Here is an 11,347-nt window from a genome sequence, read left to right on the forward strand (position 1 = left end):
GTACAGGATAGAAAGGAAGTATATAGCCAATCGCACTAGTATCGATTCGATATCAATATCAGTTTTAGTATAGATACTATCGATATTTCAATCGATCGCCCCGCCTCTATTGGCTACGTTTTAAGCATTTCAAATAATTTCCCAGAAAATCATCATCGTTAATGGCAAAATTGCAAGTTAGGAGTTGATATGCTACATCATTCACAGACTTAACAAATAAAAAGGCTGCTTTTGAATTACTATTTACTTCAACTGTTGTGGTTGTTTTACAGATGCCAGTCACACACAGCCCTGACAGCGTTTGAACTCCCCAAAATCTAATCGTACCATGTAAGTACCATGACAACCTCAGATGTTTCTGTGCTTTTAACAATCAAAATACACTCCATTCATCTAATTTTCCTTCCCATTCATTTCAGAGAAGTACGATAAGCAAGTCTTGCATGTTGGCAGTCATGTTGAAACGCCCCCAGGCGTTATTAGAGTTTACTTTAAGTTCAGTAGTCACTGGGGCATGAAAAATGCATGTAGCCTATAGAATAACCAGTCAAATGTGATAAAAAAAGACACTGACTCTCCCCTAAAATAAGATTTTTAAAAGACCTTGGCCACTGAAAGATACGCTTCTTCCACTTTTTATTGTGCAAAATTGTAAAAGTGTGCTTGACTTGCTCATCTGCTCATCTTTGTGTTCTTCTTTTTTTTTTCTAGACAGGAGTGTAGTGAATGCATTAAGTGGGCCAGTCACCAAAGGAAGGCTACAAAGATACCTAACCTCCAGATAAAGAGAGTAATCTCTTTTGGGCATAAAACTACCTCTACTGTAAGCAGTCATATTTGGGTAGTCCAGTGTTGCATGAGTTAGCACAGTCCCATAGTAGAAAGGTTCTGGTTTCAAATGTGTGGTGAGCTGGAATCTTTTTATGTGACGTTAGCATGTTTTCCAGTGGTCCAGTTTCCTCCCACAGTCTAAAGACATTAATTTTGTAATAACTGGTGATTCAAAATTTGCTGTAGATGTGGCTGTGAATGCTAACAGTCATCTGTTTCTGGCACCTGCCCAGGCTAATGGTTTAGGCTCCAGCCCCCCCTTGACCCTAGCTGGACAAGTGGTTGACAGAATGGATGGCAACACCACATAGAAACTTCTGTAGAACTGGGTTACTATAGGATAAATAATGCATACGGTGCTGTGCAAAAGTCTTGAACCACCCCCCATTTTTAAAAATATTTTGCTTCCAAGGAGCTAGGCTTGCTTGTAATCTTTAAATTGGTCTTGAGTCATAGTTCTCCAGGCTTTCTGATGGTCATTCAAAGCCTTTCTATGGACATTGGCTCTATTTCCATTCATTTTCAGTGCAGTCCTTGTACCTGACCAATTGCAGAGGAATGATTTTTGTTTGTCAAGGTACTTAACACCAATCTATAAATTGTTCAAACTTAAAAAAACAACAATTCAAAGGATGAACAAAGAATGAAATGTTGTCTACATATAACAGACAACTTAACAGGATGATCCAGTGGATATCAGGCTATTGTGAACACTCATGTCTCCATCTCATCTCCACCGCCATCAGGACAGACAGGCATGTAAAAAAGGCAGCCTCAGGTCATTCAAAACAGCTCTGTCAGGGCATCAGTTGGCCTGAAATATGTCACTAAATATTACACTGTAACAGGCAGTGCAGCATGCAATATGATGAAATACAAACTCTAAGGCCTCCTCTTTCAGTATGCATCACATAAAGCGCCTAAATCATGAAACTGCACACCGTCTCAGTGCAGTAAACCAACATCGTGAACCTTAAAAGAGGTTTCTACACTGCTTTTTACATGCTCTGGATGAAACTTCTCAGCCCAGATTGAAAATTTGTGGTCAACAACATCTAGAGGTGGTTGCAGGTTTTTTCTCATCCCTCGTCCCCCACCCCCCTCATCTTTGCAAGCCATTAAAGAAGTACAGATTCCCGCTTCAAGACGCCTCCTAGCTGATTTAAGTCAAGATGTGTTTAACCGTTGTTCGGGCCTATGTTGTAAAAGTAAAAAGTTGCACATGTGTATGGTATGTAGAGATAACAGCATTCAAATTTTACACATGCCATCAAAGTAAAAAGGAAACTATAAATGACTAGACACAGGAATCTTTGAAAAGGGCTGGTGTTTGAATATTCTAAGTGAGAGCGCAGCATGGAGATGTCACCGAGTTTGTATGTTGACTCATCTCTGATGATGGTGGATGACAACCCACAGTCTCACTGAATGAGCTGCATGCTGCTTTCAAATCAGAGGCAAGACGGCTCCAAGACCACACGTGTACAGCTGTCACAATCTGGCTGATGAGAGTAGACTGTTTCTTGGACATGTCCACTCTTCCTGTTGAAAAGTGGTTTTTGAACATTAACATTGTGCAAGGAATGCTCTTTTTTTCATAAACGAACCCTAATGAGTTTCCAATGATCTAAAAGTAAAAAAACAGATTATCATATTCTGGGGCATAAAATACAACATTTCTATACTGCAACAAATACTGTGTAAGAATGAATCCTTAACTTTCATCTGCAACTTGTAGTTTCTTTTATAGCTGATATTAATCCCAAGAAGTCTACCTAAATATTCATTTATCATTTCGTGTACACTCAGCACAGTATCCATCAGCAGACCTGACCACAGTTGAAAAAGGTCTCACAGGAGCAGTGGAGTAAGTGCTTTGTTAGAAGTTAGGAGCCAGAGACAGGACAGACAGATTATAGTATTTGACAGTTTTAATTAAAGAGGCCTTTCAGGTTTCTGAAATTGTTTCGTATCAAATAATGAAAATCTGCACTTGTGTCAGTGGCGCATGGCTCTACTATTGCACCGCTCCACCAGCAGAGAGTGTGCATGTGCCGTGTAACCTGTTGCACATGCACAGCTGCAGTATATAAGCAGAGAGGTTTATAGCACCAGCCTGTGGGATCACTTTACAGAAGTACAAATGGATTTTTTTAAAAGATAATCTCAAAGTATATTTAGGCTATAATCACTTTAAAATAAATGGTAAAGGGGAAAAGTAATTTTGACAAATATCTTCCAGTGATGATGTAGGACAGTTTTGCTACTTTCAGAATACATTTTAATTCAACACGTCTTTGCCATAACACATTATTCAAAACAAATGATGTAAGATTGCATTCTTCGCCTCAGATGGTTTTGCCTGATTCTAATAATGAGTGAAGTCTATATTAAATGAAATATTATGTATTATAGGTTGCTGAGGAGGTAGAGCAGCTCATCTACTAATCGGAGGTTGATGGTTCAATCCCTATCTAGGGCTGCCCAAGGAGGCCCTAAGTATCCTTGGGCAAGGTACTGAACCCCAAGTTGCTCTCTGATGCATTCATTGATTTGTGAATGTTAGCTATAGAAAAAATTGTTTGTGTGAATGAGGCATGCTTTATGAAACCCTTTTGAGTGCTCGAGTAGAAAAGGGCTATATAAGAACCTGTCCATTTATCATATATAAAGCAGTGTCTACAATCAATCCATCCACCTCTATCCAGTATCCCGTCCTCCTGGAGGGTGAGAATGGGTAATAAACATTTAAGTTAGTTGCATACTGAGGATTACCTTTTCTCTTTTCAGGAAATAAATAAATAACAGTTGTTTCTATAATCAACCACCTCATTAAAAAGAGATAAAACACAGTTGGAACAGAATTCTGCTTTATTTATGGAGAGAAACACAGTTTGTCATTAAGACTTACATTTTGTTTGAGCCCACAGACCCAAAGAGTCTATTTTCGTATATATTAGTCTATAAAAGCAATGCTTTCTAGTCAGTGTGAGTTACAATACTGCAGATCATCACAACACAAAAAAAAACTTGTTTTATATTTCCCTTTTTCACATTGCAGACAACGGTCTATTCAAAGGTGAGACCTACACATACTTCAGAAAGGTGACCACTGCATTTCTCAGTATTAGAAAACAACCAAGTCTGTGATTTAAAATGTTTGTGTGTTTAACCTGAGTATTACACTGTATACTGTATATGTACAGTCCTGTTTATATGCGTGTACCTGCTGTCGTGACATTTTGTACGCCAGCATTCCATTTGGTCGCACAAACTGCAAGACATCAAGGGACGAAAACTATTTGAATCAATAATCATGACAGTTATGAGAAGTGTACACATCAAAAATCACTTTGGTCTTGATTTCAGCCAACAACAGATTCTGATATAATACTGACAATATCCGTGTTAACACATTGAAAACGGTGCTAATCAAATGCAAACTGGCCTCAGATAACAACATTGATAAATTACAATTGGTGAAGAATTCAGTAATGAAAGAATCCACAATTCAACACACCTCTGCTTTGTTAACATAGAGGGCTAGTCATTAAATCAACGGCCAAGCATTCCAAGAAAATTCCAGTTTTAAAAACATCTTTCAAGACCGATAAACATCAAACACAAATCTGAGTGAAAACTGGCACTTTATTACAGTCACTAATGATACTGCAGTCTCAGTCTTGCCAACGGTGTGGATGATATGTGGTGACATCACTTGGCACCCAGACATCAGCCAATGATAGACTGCAGATTTTGTATCGTGCTTTTAACCATTTTCAAACTGCCAGGCTATGCACTGATTTGCGTTTGTTGCGGAGTTACCCTTTGCTTACAGTGTGTGAAAAAGAAAACCTTTGTCCTTAAAAATATAGAATACATTGCATGACAACCCGTGTGCTGAATCACAAGATTCTTTTTCTATTTGTTTTTTTTGTTTGTTTTTTTAAACAAAGCCACCCAAGAATAACTTTGGCATATTTTATTCAGCAAAATATATCCAAAAATATTTAAATTCCCATTTAAATAGCATAAAGACATGTCAGATCAGATGAAATAGATGCACACGATTACAACACAAAATAATTTTAACAACTTAAAACAAGTTAAATACCTGTTACATTTACAGACTGCACTGTAAAAGTGCTGTTAAAGTATTTGCCCCTTCTTGATTTTTTTTTCCATATTTGTCACATGTACACGATCAAACTAATTTTAATATTACACAAAGATAACCCAAGTAAATAAAAAATGCTGTTTTTTTTTAAATGACTATTTCATGTATTAAGAAAAAAGTAATTGATATAACCATGAATTCTGCTCCTCTACAGAAAATCCTGAAGGAGAATGTCTGGCTATCAATTCATACCCTGAAGCTCGATCACACATGGTGTTTGCAGCAGGACAAATTTAAATTTAATGCTTTATTACAGTTCTTGCTACCAGGGACAGCACGTTAAATACGTTTTCACAAAGGGCCAGGTAGGTTTAGCTAGCTTTTTAAATTGAATAAACAAAATCATCATTTAAAAACCATATTAAATCACATTTGCTTGATCTGAAATGTTTAAATGTGACAAATATCCAAAATTTAAAAAGAAAAAGAATTAGGAAGAGGGCAAATACTTTTTCACAGCAGTGTATATTTAATTTTACATATATATACATATACATACATATACACATATATATATACATATATGTATATACATATATGTATATACATATATATATGTATATACATATACAGTTAAGCCCATAATTATTCATACCCCTGCCAAATTTTGACTTAAAGTTACTTTTGTTCAACAAGCAAGTTCTTTTTTGAGCAGAAATGACACAGGTGTCTCCCCAAAGATAATAAGACGATGTACAAGAGGCATCATTGTAGAAAAAAATATTTTTCAGGTTTTATTTATATTTTAGCAAAAAGTATCATGTCCAGAATTATTCATACCCTTCTCAATAATCAATAGAAAAAAGCCTTTATTGGCTATTACAGCAATCAAACGCTTCCTATAATTGCAGACCAGCTTTTTGCATGTCTCCACAGGCATTTTTGCCCATTCATCTTTAGCAATGAGCTCCAAATCTTTCAGGTTGGAGGGTCTTCTTGCCATCACCCTGATCTTTAGCTCCCTCCACAGATTCTCAATTGGATTCAAGTCAGGACTCTGGCTAGGCCACTGCAAAACGTTCATGTTGTTGTCTGCTAACCATTTCTTCACCACGTTTGCTGTATGTTTTGGGTCATTGTCGTGCTAAAATGTCCACTGGTTCCCAAGGCCAAGTTTTTCTGCAGACTGCCTGATGTTGTTGTTGAGAATCTTCATGTATTGCTCTTTTTCATGGTGCTGTTTACTGTGATTAGGTTCCCTGGTCCATTGGCTAAAAACACCCCAAAGCATTAGGTTCCCACCACCATGTTTGACAGTAGGGATGGTGTTCTTTGGGTTGAAGGCTTCTCCATTTTATGCCAAATGAAGGCAACATCATTGTGACCAAATAATTCAATTTTTGTTTCATCTGACCATAACACTGAAGACCAGAAACCTTCTTCTTTGTCCAGATGAGCATTTGCAAAGGCCAAATGAGCTTTTGCATGCCTTAGAAGTGCCTGGAGAAGTGACGTTTTCCTTGGTCTGCATCCGTGGAACCCAGCAGTGTCCGTTGGACTGTCTGCCTTGAGACATTACCACCAGCAGAGCCCAGATTCACCAGAATGGCCTTGGTGGTGATCCTTGGATTCTTTTTCACCTCTCTCACTATTCTCCTGGCCAGCACAGGTTTCACTTTTGGCTTCCGACAACGTCCTCTGAGATTTTCCACAGTGCGGAACATCTTGTATTTTTTAATAATACTTTGCACTGTAGCCACTGGAACTTGAAAACATTTGGATATGGCCTTGTAGCCCATTCCTCACTTGTGAGCAGCCACAATGCACAGCTGCAGGTCCTCACTGAGTTCTTTTGTCTTAGCCATGACTGTCCACAGACCACCTGCAAAGAGCTGCTGTTTTTCACTTGTTGAATTGAGTAAAACAGCTATTTCCAATTAATCAGGGTAATTAGGATGCTTTAGAACAGCTTTGACTATTTGGAATGGTATGGAACTTTGGATTTTCCCAGAGACTGTGACAGTTTGTAAAGGGTATGAATAATTCTGGACATGATACTTTTTGCTCAAATGTAAATAAAAGCTGAGAAATATTTTTTTTTCACAATGATGCGTCTTGTACATCATCTTGTTGTCTTTTGTGAGACGCCTGTGTCATTTCCAGTCAAAAAATAACTTGCTAGTTGAATAAAAGTAACTTTAAGTCAAAATTTGGCAGGGGTATGAATAATTATGGGCTTAACTATATATATATATATATATATATATATATATATATATATATATATATATATATATATATATATATATATATATATATATATATATATATACATATATATATATATATATATATATATATATATATATATATATATATATATATATATATATATATATATATATATATATATATATATATATATATATATATATATATATATATATATATATATATATATATATATATATATATATATATATATATATATATACATATATATATATATATATATATACATACATACATATATATATATATATATACATACATATATATATATACATACATACATACATATATATATATACATACATACATACATATATATACATACATACATACATACATATATATACATACATACATACATATATATACATACATACATATATATATATAACACTATGTACAAAGAGGACACGATGCTTACTGCTGTACACAGGGTATCTGTGCACGTTTATGTAGCACATAAATGTCCCTGTAATTTAACTACTGTACCCAGTAAGAATAAGTACATACCAGTGGGCTACTCCCAGTGACACACAGTGTCACAAACATTATGGCATTGTTTTTTTACCCCCTTTATTTAAACAAAACTATTTTCATATTATACATTTCATATTTTGTTACATTCAAGGTATAGATACAATTTGTATCAACAAGCAAAAGTCAATTCTAGACATTTGTGACTTAGCTGTTTGCGGCACTTAGAAAGGAAGGGAGAGGACTAAAAACCACCATTATGGTCTATAACATTTATCCAAAGCAACAACAACAACAAAAGAAGAAAGATTGGTACATTGAAAGTATTTATCAGAAATAATGAGGTTTTTATTTTTTTATCCTGGAAGTGGTCCATTGCCAACCAAGTTTCCAAATTTAACACAAAACATTAAAACAAAAAACCCAGACCATTTGCTTTTTGGTGGATTTATGCTGTGACCTACATCCTACATTACAGTTACTAAGTGAAGTACACGCACAATTTAGCTCATGGTCAATGGACTATTCCAGTGTTCATGTTGAATATGGACCTCAATAAGGTTAAATATTTCTAAGTGAAAAAGGCAAACTACTGATCTTAATTTGGTGCTACAATTGGCAACAAAGCCAATTTTTTTTGTTGTTGTTTTGTTTGTTTTTTTTATTTAGAGTCGTTTCTTGTAGCATACAGCGCTTCAGTGTTTTTACAAAGTTTTCCAAAGTAGAACAATTCAATTATTTCAAAGGGAAAGGATGGCACGCAAACTTTTAGCCAAATGCCAGAAACAACCTTGACAGCAGCCTTGCAATCTGATTGTTTCACATGAAGAAACATTTAGGCAGTTTGTTTCACCTTCTCATGAACAGACAGCTAGCCTAACGTGGCCTTGTCTTTTTTCATGAAAAACAAAGTCAGCAAAGCCCAAAAATCATTTTGGGCAAAACACATTCAACTGTTTTTTTTCTTTATGTCTACATATTACGGTTCTACCTAAACATTACAAAGAAATATTTATATGCATCTTTAAAAGCACCACCAAGGAGACAAGGTCAGGCTCACATAATTAGCCTTGTTAAAGAGTAATACCACTCAGTTTAAAAATTCATGAACACGTTCATAGAATAAATGACAAATAGACAGCTTTGTGATAGTCTGGTGCAGCTTCGTTTCCTAAAATGCGAGCTAAACATTAATTTATAGCGTTTTTAATAATTTATTAGCACGAACTATAAACTGACACCAAATGCATTTTTGTTGTTTGTTGAAACTCAATGGAATCTTTTACAAATGAGCCTTTAACCACTGTGCACTTTAATAGCAGGCCTAAGGGTTACCATTCCTGAACCCTGAAAATAAGTGGCATTTCCCTTTAAATGCGCTAGGAGCATGGTTCTGCTATATGGGCTGGCTTTACATGGTACAACTTCTGCAAGTGTAGTGTTTGAAGCAGAATAATATCAGGCCTGACTGCCTGGTATCAGATGTTAGATACCAAACTTAGTACCCAACGTCATCATTTTTAGGCTTGATAAGGGCAGAAATTTTAAAGGCCTGGTTCAACACTTTCCAATCAGCATTACCATGAGCAAATCAAGAAAACAACTTTTTTGAGTACTTTTTAATATTGTCACATTTGTCTTTGGCTACACAGACACGCTTATGGAACTTCTGAAGTTGCACCACATGAATTCAAACTGTTAGCTCGCTGTTCGAACGCTCAAGGTGCATAAAGAGGATATTCACAAAAAGTACAAAGTTTTGCAATGCCATCTTCATGTCTCAACCATAAATAACTAACTTTAAGGTACTACATGTTACATGTAGGAATTTCACAAATATATCTATATATAATTACTAGATCAGAGTACACTTTTGCCAGTAACCGCTGGTTTTGGCAGGAAAGACTTAAAATTAGAAAAGTGAAAGCATCCTGAGAGCAGTGTGCTGCAAGGCACAGCCAAATCTTTCCACAATCCTTAGAGACCAGCTGCACGTATGCGTATTGTACATCTATAGATTAGCAGTCCAGCCTCCTATAAAAAGCCATACAGGAAATTTCATCTCCAACATGCTTTCAAGCATTCACAGAAATGTATTTATTGTGTTTATTCAATTTTTTGTTTTTTAAACCTAATACTTTACAAAATATCACAATATTTATTTTACTACCAGGCCTAACTATTTAAGCCAGATCCTCAGAGTTATCTGATAAATAACATCAGGCAAATGTTCAGTCGGTATCAGAATTCCTTGTGCAAACATTTAACTGTGATAGTGAACACTGTTTCCATCTCCGAGAATATACTTCTACAACTTCCAATGTCCCTACTAAAGTCACATCATAGCCAGGAGCAATGAATTCTCAGTTTTACCACATTTACATGCACATGAGAGAAAGCTGGAAGTCAGGTAAGGGCATGAGATCGGATGACTTATTTAGATGCACTGGAATATTGACGGAGTAAAAAGTCTCCTTTCTGCAGTTTCAATCAACTTTGCCATATTTTAAGTGCATGTACGTTCTATAAGAAATTACTTTCTACAAGAAAATATTTCTTACAGGTGCAACTGAACTAAATGTAATGTGAGGAGATGTGCTCTATTATAGGGGAGCATGTTTTACTGCTTGCATATTTCCATCTAAAAACCTTCTTAATGTTAGAAATGCACTTGTTCAATTTAAAACACTAAACCACTTCATTTAATATTAAAATCCACAGATTTGTTCACCACACACTGGACTAGACTTTAGATGCAGTAATCTTGGATTTTTGCTAGATAACTGCCACAGTGATACCACCTTCCCTGGCTTAGGTGTGTCATGCACATGAGCACTTGATGACTTAAACTGAAGACAACAGTTTTCTTTTTTTTATGAATCAGAATTAGGTAACTGACTAAAGCTCAAATGATCACACTATCTAGGTGCATGTAAAAGTAGTTAGAAAATAAATTGACTTGCACCTGAAAACAAACTGCTCCAGTGGCAACTTGAACAAGTCCAATAGAACTACTGCGTGAAACAAAGATACTTTGAATACTTCACACTGAAAAGGATTAGCACAACAGATTTTACAATTTTATAAAGAGGAAAGTCCTGGATGTAGCATCCAATAAAAATCAGACAGCTAACTATACAGTACACTATAGGAAATTATCCAAACACAGGTGCTCTTTCTATACTATAATCCAATTGATCCTGTGAACTAAAATTATTTTGAATAGTGACACTATATAAATTATTTTTTGGCATTATTTAGCAGCTTATAAATGACTTTGAAATAATGGCTTTTGTGTGATCATATGTACATAAATATGTGCACATATATACAAGTCAAATAATTTTTTGGCTTGCTTTGTGCACTGTCAAATTCTACCAAAATAGTAGCTTTGTTAAGTGAGGCTGAGAAAATATATCTCTTTAGATACTGAGATAGTGCTTTACATTTGAAATTGTGAGGCTTCAATGACAAAGATGTTCACCGAAACCAATTGGACAATGAATAAGTGTGAGGTCATTCAGATATAAGGCCATAAAATGTCATAGTTCATGCGGTGAGGTATATACCTACCTCCCTCTTACTTGTCTTCAAAATAAATTCCCCCCCCGCCCCCCCCAAAAAAACCAAACA

The 11,347-nt window shown here is 35.6% G+C and overlaps 1 long non-coding RNA gene across 2 annotated transcripts in view; it reads left to right on the forward strand.

The window, feature by feature from the left end:
* LOC120442249 overlaps positions 1-11,347 on the forward strand; it is a 36,263-nt gene that overhangs the window by 876 nt on the left and 24,040 nt on the right. The window contains exons 2-3 of one of the 2 annotated variants that reach the window (XR_005614587.1): positions 273-330; positions 712-823. This is a non-coding gene — a long non-coding RNA (uncharacterized LOC120442249). The remainder of the gene's footprint in view (positions 1-272; positions 331-711; positions 824-11,347) is intronic. The other variant, XR_005614588.1, reaches the window with a different exon arrangement.

Source organism: Oreochromis aureus, linkage group 10 (assembly GCF_013358895.1).
Source record: "Oreochromis aureus strain Israel breed Guangdong linkage group 10, ZZ_aureus, whole genome shotgun sequence".
Taxonomy (NCBI): Eukaryota; Metazoa; Chordata; class Actinopteri; order Cichliformes; family Cichlidae; genus Oreochromis; species Oreochromis aureus.